The sequence below is a fragment of the Oncorhynchus gorbuscha genome, linkage group LG09, assembly GCF_021184085.1.
Source record: "Oncorhynchus gorbuscha isolate QuinsamMale2020 ecotype Even-year linkage group LG09, OgorEven_v1.0, whole genome shotgun sequence".
In the NCBI taxonomy this organism is placed as follows: Eukaryota; Metazoa; Chordata; class Actinopteri; order Salmoniformes; family Salmonidae; genus Oncorhynchus; species Oncorhynchus gorbuscha.
In genome coordinates this window covers 9851673-9859511 of record NC_060181.1, presented here as the reverse complement: position 1 = coordinate 9859511, position 7839 = coordinate 9851673, and positions in this window count along the sequence as shown.

Below are 7839 nucleotides of genomic sequence, written 5' to 3'. Positions count from 1 at the left end.
AGGTGAGGGGAGTTCCTTACTGAGACCTGGACAACCAGGTGAGGTGAGGGGAGTTCCTTACTGAGACCTGGACAACCAGGTGAGGTGAGGGGAGTTCCTTACTGAGACCTGGACAACCAGGTGAGGTGAGGGGAGTTCCTTACTGAGACCTGGACAACCAGGTGAGGTGAGGGGAGTTCCTTACTGAGACCTGGACAACCAGGTGAGGTGAGGGGAGTTCCTTACTGAGACCTAGACAACCAGGTGAGGGGAGTTCCTTACTGAGACCTAGACAACCAGGTGAGGGGAGATCCTTACTGACACCTAGACAACCAGGTGAGGAGAGTTTCTTACTGAGACCTAGACAACCAGGTGAGGGGAGTTCCTTACTGAGACCTAGACAACCAGGTGAGGGGAGTTCCTTACTGAGACCTAGACAACCAGGTGAGGGGAGTTCCTTACTGAGACCTAGACAACCAGGTGAGGGGAGTTCCTTACTGAGACCTAGACAACCAGGTGAGGGGAGTTCCTTACTGAGACCTAGACAACCAGGTGAGGGGAGTTCCTTACTAAGACCTAGACAACCAGGTGAGGTGAGGGGAGTTCCTTAATAAGACCTAGACAACCAGGTGAGGGGAGTTCCTTACTGAGACCTAGACAACCAGGTGAGGGGAGTTCCTTACTGAGACCTAGACAACCAGGTGAGGGGAGTTCCTTACTGAGACCTAGACAACCAGGTGAGGGGAGTTCTTTACTAAGACCTAGACAACCAGGTGAGGTGAGGGGAGTTCCTTAATAAGACCTAGACAACCAGGTGAGGGGAGTTCCTTACTGAGACCTAGACAATCAGGTGAGGGGAGTTCCTTACTGAGACCTAGACAACCAGGTGAGGTGAGGGGAGTTCCTTAATAAGACCTAGACAACCAGGTGAGGGGAGTTCCTTAATAAGACCTAGACAACCAGGTGAGGGGAGTTCCTTACTGAGACCTAGACAACCAGGTGAGGGGAGTTCCTTACTGAGACCTAGACAACCAGGTGAGGTGAGGGGAGTTCCTAAGACCTAGACAACCAGGTGAGGGAGTTCCTAATAAGACAACCTAGGTGAGGGGAGTTCCTTACTGAGACCTAGACAACCAGGTGAGGGGAGTTCCTTACTGAGACCTAGACAACCAGGTGAGGTGAGGGGAGTTCCTTACTGAGACCTAGACAACCAGGTGAGGTGAGGGGAGTTCCTTACTGAGACCTGGACAACCAGGTGAGGGGAGTTCCTTACTGAGACCTGGACAACCAGGTGAGGGGAGTTCCTTACTGAGACCTGGACAACCAGGTGAGGGGAGTTCCTTACTGAGACCTAGACAACCAGGTGGGGTGAGGGGAGTTCCTTACTGAGACCTAGACAACCAGGTGGGGTGAGGGGAGTTCCTTACTGAGACCTAGACAACCAGGTGAGGGGAGTTCCTTACTGAGACCTAGACAACCAGGTGAGGGGAGTTCTTTACTGAGACCTAGACAACCAGGTGAGGGGAGATCCTTACTGACACCTAGACAACCAGGTGAGGAGAGTTCCTTTCTAAGACCTAGACAACCAGGTGAGGGGAGTTCCTTACTGAGACCTAGACAACCAGGTGAGGGGAGTTCCTTACTGAGGCCTAGACAACCAGGTGAGGGGAGTTCCTTACTGAGGCCTAGACAACCAGGTGAGGGGAGTTCCTTCCTGAGACCTAGACAACCAGGTGAGGGGAGTTCCTTACTGAGACCTAGACAACCAGGTGAGGGGAGTTCCTTACTGAGACCTGGACAACCAGGTGAGGTGAGGGGAGTTCTTTACTGAGACCTGGACAACCAGGTGAGGTGAGGGGAGTTCCTTACTGAGACCTAGACAACCAGGTGAGGTGAGGGGAGTTCCTTAATAAGACCTAGACAACCAGGTGAGGGGAGTTCCTTACTGAGACCTAGACAACCAGGTGAGGGGAGTTCCTTACTGAGACCTAGACAACCAGGTGAGGGGAGTTCCTTACTGAGACCTAGACAACCAGGTGAGGGGAGTTCCTTACTGAGACCTAGACAACCAGGTGAGGGAGTTCCTTACTGAGACCTAGACAACCAGGTGAGGGGAGTTCCTTACTGAGACCTGGACAACCAGGTGAGGTGAGGGGAGTTCCTTACTGAGACCTAGACAACCAGGTGAGGGGAGTTCCTTACTGAGACCTAGACAACCAGGTGAGGGGAGTTCCTTACTGAGACCTAGACAACCAGGTGAGGGGAGTTCCTTACTGAGACCTAGACAACCAGGTGAGGGGAGTTCCTTACTGAGACCTAGACAACCAGGTGAGGGGAGTTCCTTACTGAGACCTAGACAACCAGGTGAGGGGAGTTCCTTACTGAGACCTGGACAACCAGGTGAGGTGAGGGGAGTTCCTTAGTGAGACCTAGACAACCAGGTGAGGGGAGTTCCTTACTGAGACCTAGACAACCAGGTGAGGGGAGTTCTTTACTGAGACCTAGACAACCAGGTGAGGGGAGTTCCTTACTGAGACCTAGACAACCAGGTGAGGGGAGTTCCCTACTGAGACCTAGACAACCAGGTGAGTGGAGTTCCTCACTAATCAGTGATCTTAATTCATCAATCAAGTACAAAGGATGAGTGAAAACCCGCAGGCACTCGGCCCTTCGTGAAATGAATTTGACACGTGGTTTAACGTGATGTCTTAAACCTAAAGTTTGATTACGTGAATTCAGAGACTTGCTTTTTGTGGGGTTTTTTTTCTGTCTCACCAGATCTTAAAAGTTCCAAATGGCTCCCTGTTTACTTCACTACCTTTTGACTAGGAACCATAGGGCTGTAGTATAAAGTAGTGCACTAGAGGAATCCATTTAGGACAGCCTCTGTCTACATTCTATTCTCAGATGTCACTTTAAAAGAACTTGCAGTATTCCACTCACTCAAAGTGAATGAATGAGGTCGAAATATTAGTTAGACTGGTATTAAACTTTTATCATAAATATATAATCTGATTTATTCTTAAAATGGGAAAAAAAAGTACCACGATACTATTTTGGGAATGATTTATTTATCTCTTGTAAATGGTTTTATAAAGAGATGATCAGAGGTTCATATATTGCCTTGCAGCGAGCCAGTTTAACACCTGTACACATTATTGTTGTGCTCATATCAAATGGCACCCTATTCCCTATATAGTGCACGACCTTTATCCAGAACCTTATGGGCTCTGGTCAAAAGAAGTGCACTATAAAGGGAAAAGGGTGCCATTTGGGACATCCATATACTTTAGCCCCTTTTTCAAAATGAATGGTCTGTTGTAATTCCATGACATTCAAACGGTGGTCTGCTACAGTTGTGTTTGTTGAAGAAAACAACAACAATGATCATGATTGTTTTACGTGATTGGGCGTCACTGGGTGATGCATGACGGGTGCTTTTAATTCATGTCCTTAGTTCTGGGGTGATTGATTGTCAGGAAGATCGATTCATATGTCCTAAATGGTGATGTGTAAGAACCACTGCCTGACGTGTTTATAACTTGAATACGTTGCAAATAAAACTTGACTATTTTGCTATTTGTCCATATATCCATTGTGTCTTAACTTGTGAGTGTCCGCTAATGTTATTGTTCCTGGTCATTTTCCAACAATCGTTTCCCACTTGTGCCCGTAACCTCTTGTCCGTGTCACAAATAGTACCCTATTCCGTATAATGCACTATTTTAGAACGGAACCCTATGGGCTATATAAGGAGCCATTTGGGACTCAATCTAAGCTATTCCTCCCCACTTCTTTTCGAGTGCACTCTTATCCTGTTGACTTCCTGACCGGTCTTGCTTCCTGTTTCACAAACACTGGTCTGATTTATTATTATTTTTGAACATTTTTACAAACCAGAATAGAAGAGATCAACTGACTCGGCGAGTAGATTTAGACTAGACCATTGATGACAGTATTTAAGACTATTGGCTGATCAACTGTGACTCCCTAAAAATATTTGTTAACTCAGAGACGTAGACTCTCCAAATCAAGCCGGAGTGTCCGAAGCTAGTTAGTTCAATACCTCAAGCTTAGTACATTTTATATGAAATGATTTAGCTTTTTTCCCCATTACTTATATAGGTTAGCTATGACGAGGCATGGACAACCCTGTAGGATTGTCAAGATTCTGCCAAAAGAAGTGCTAGCACCTCTGAACAGAATACCTGTCAGAATTTGCAGAAAATGACAGCAGTTGGTCACTATAACACACTGTTCTGGGTAGGTTTCTGCTAAGAGCGACTGTACAGTCGTGGCTAAAAGTTTTGAGAATTACACAAATATTAATTTTCAAAGTCTGCTGCCTCAGTTTGTATATTTATTTCACCAGGTAAATTGACTGAGAACACATTCTCATTTACAGCAACAACCTGGGAATAGTTACAGGTGAGAGATTAATGAGACAATTGTAAACTGGGGATTATTAGGTGACCATGATGGTTCAAGGGCCAGATTGGGAATTTAGCCAGGACACCAGGGTTAACACCCCTACTCTTACTATAAGTGCCAGGGAATCTTTAATGACCTCAGAGAGTCAGGACACCTGTTTAACATACCATCCAAAAGACAGCACCCTACATGGCAGTGCCCAGATATATATATTTTTTTAGACCAGAGGAAAGAGTGCCTCCTACTGGCACTCCAACACCACTTCCAGCAGCATCTGGTCTCCCATCCAGGAACTGACCAGGACCAACCCTGCTTGGCTTCAGAAGCAAGCCAGCAGTGGTATGCAGGGTGGTATGCTGCTGGCATTATACTCCAGAATGTTATGAAGAGTGATCAGATGAATTGCAAGGTCCCTCTTTGCCATGCAAATGAACTGAATCCCAACAACAAATAACACTGCATTTCAGCCCCGCCACAAAAGGACCAGCTGACGACATGTCAGTGATTCTCTCGTTAACACAAGTGTGAGTGTTGACGAGGACAAGGCTGGAGATCACTCTGTCATGCTGATTGAGTTCGAATAACAGACTGGAAGCTTCAAAAGGAGGGTGGTGCTTGGAATCCTTGTTCTTCCTCTGTCAACCATGGTTACCTGCAAGGAAACACATGCCGTCATCATTGCTTTGCACTAAAAGGGCTTCACAGGCAAGGATATTGCTGCCAATAAGTTTGCACCTAAATCAACCATTTATTGGATCATCAAGAACATCAAGGAGAGCGGTTCAATTGTTGTTAAGAAGGCATCAGGGCGCCCAAGAAAGTCCAGCAAGCGCCAGGTCTCCTAAAGTTGATTAATCTGCGGAATCGGGGCACCACCAGTACAGAGCTTGCTCAAGAACGGCAACAGGCAGATGTGAGTGCATCTGCACGCACATTGAGGCAAAGACTTTTGAAGGATGGCCTGGTGTCAAGAAGGGCAGCAAATAAGTCACATCTCTCCAGGAAAAACATCAGGGACAGACTGATATGCAAAAGGTACAGGGCTTGGACTGCTGAGGACTGGGGTAAAGTCATTTTCTCTGATGAATCCCCTTTCAGATTGTTTGGGGCATCCGAAAAAAAGCTTGTCGGAGAAAACAAGGTGAGCGCTACCATCAGTCCTGTATCATGCCAACAGTAAAGCATCCTGAGACCATTCATGTGTGGGGTTGCTTCTCAGCCAAGGGAGTGGGCTCACTCACAATTTTGCCTAAGAACACAGCCATGAATAAAGAATTGTACCAACACATCCCCCGAGAGAAACTTCTCCCAACCATCCAGGAACAGCATGATGGAGCACCTTGCCATAAGGCAAAAGTGATAACTAAGTGGCTCGGGGAACAATAATATAATAATAATATATGCCATTTAGCAGACGCTTTTATCCAAAAATTCTGGGTCCATGGCCAGAACCCACTACTATGCTCTAAACTGAGCTACAGAAGGACCTTAATCCCATTGAGAAATTGTGATCAATCCTCAAGAGGCGGGAGGACAAACAAAAACCCACAAATTCTGACAAACTCCAAGCATTGATTATGCAAGAATGGGCTGCCATCAGTCAGGATGTGGCCCAGAAGTTAATTGACAGCATGCCAGGGCGGATTGCAGAGGTCTTGAAAAAGGGTCAACACTGCAAATTTTGACTCTTTGCATCAACTTCATGTAATTGTCAATAAAAGCCTTTGACACTTATGAAATGCTTGTAATTATACTTCAGTATCCATAGTAACATCTGACAAAAATATCTAAAAACACTGAAGTAGCAAACTTTGTGGAAATTAATATTTGTGTCATTCTCAAAACTTTTGGCCACGCCTGTACTTTATCGTGTAGCTGCTGGCATGATCTCACTAGCTATTTAAAGGCAACGATCCTGAGGTCATAAACACATCAGTATGTCCAGGTAGCATAGGGGAATAAGGGGACCAGATATCACCATCTATAATATCACACACTGGGCCAGAGATCACCATCTATAATATATAATAATATCACACACTGGACCAGAGATCACCATCTATAATATATAATAATATCACACACTGGGCCAGAGATCACCATCTATAATATATAATAATATCACACACTGGGCCAGAGATCACCATCTATAATATAATAATATCACACACTGGGCCAGAGATCACCATCTATAATATATAATAATATCACACACTGGGCCAGAGATCACCACCTATAATAATATCACACACTGGGCCAGAGATCACCATCTATAATATATAATAATATCACACACTGGGCCAGAGATCACCATCTATAAAATATAATAATATCACACACTGGGTCAGAGGTCATCATCTATAATAATATCCCACACTGGGCCAGAGATCACCACCTATAATATATAATAATATCACACACTGGGCCAGAGATCACCATCTATAATATATAATATCACACACTGGGCCAGAGATCACCATCTATAATATATAATAATATCACACACTGGGCCAGAGATCACCATCTATAATAATATCACACACTGGGCCAGAGATCACCATCTATAATATATAATAATATCACACACTGGGCCAGAGATCACCATCTATAATAATATCACACACTGGGCCAGAGATCACCATCTATAATATATAATAATATCACACACTGGGCCAGAGATCACCATCTATAATATATAATAATATCACACACTGGGTCAGAGATCACCATCTATAATAATATCCCACACTGGGCCAGAGATCACCACCTATAATATATAATAATATCACACACTGGGCCAGAGATCACCATCTATAATATGTAATAATATCACACACTGGGCCAGAGATCACCATCTATAATATATAATAATATCACACACTGGGCCAGAGATCACCACCTATAATAATATCATACACTGGGCCAGAGATCACCATCTATAATAATATCCCACACTGGGCCAGAGATCACCATCTATAATATATAATAATATCACACACTGGGTCAGAGGTCACCATCTATAATATATAATAATATCACACACTGGGTCAGAGATCACCATCTATAATAATATCCCACACTGGGCCAGAGATCACCATCTATAATATATAATAATATCACACACTGGGTCAGAGGTCACCATCTATAATAATATCACACACTGGGCCAGAGATCACCATCTATAATATATAATAATATCACACACTGGGCCAGAGATCACCATCTATAATATATAATAATATCACACACTGGGTCAGAGGTCACCATCTATAATAATATCACACACTGGGCCAGAGATCACCATCTATAATAATATCCCACACTGGGCCAGAGATCACCACCTATAATATGTAATAATATCACACACTGGGCCAGAGATCACCATCTATAATAATATCACACACTGGGCCAGAGATCACCATCTATAAT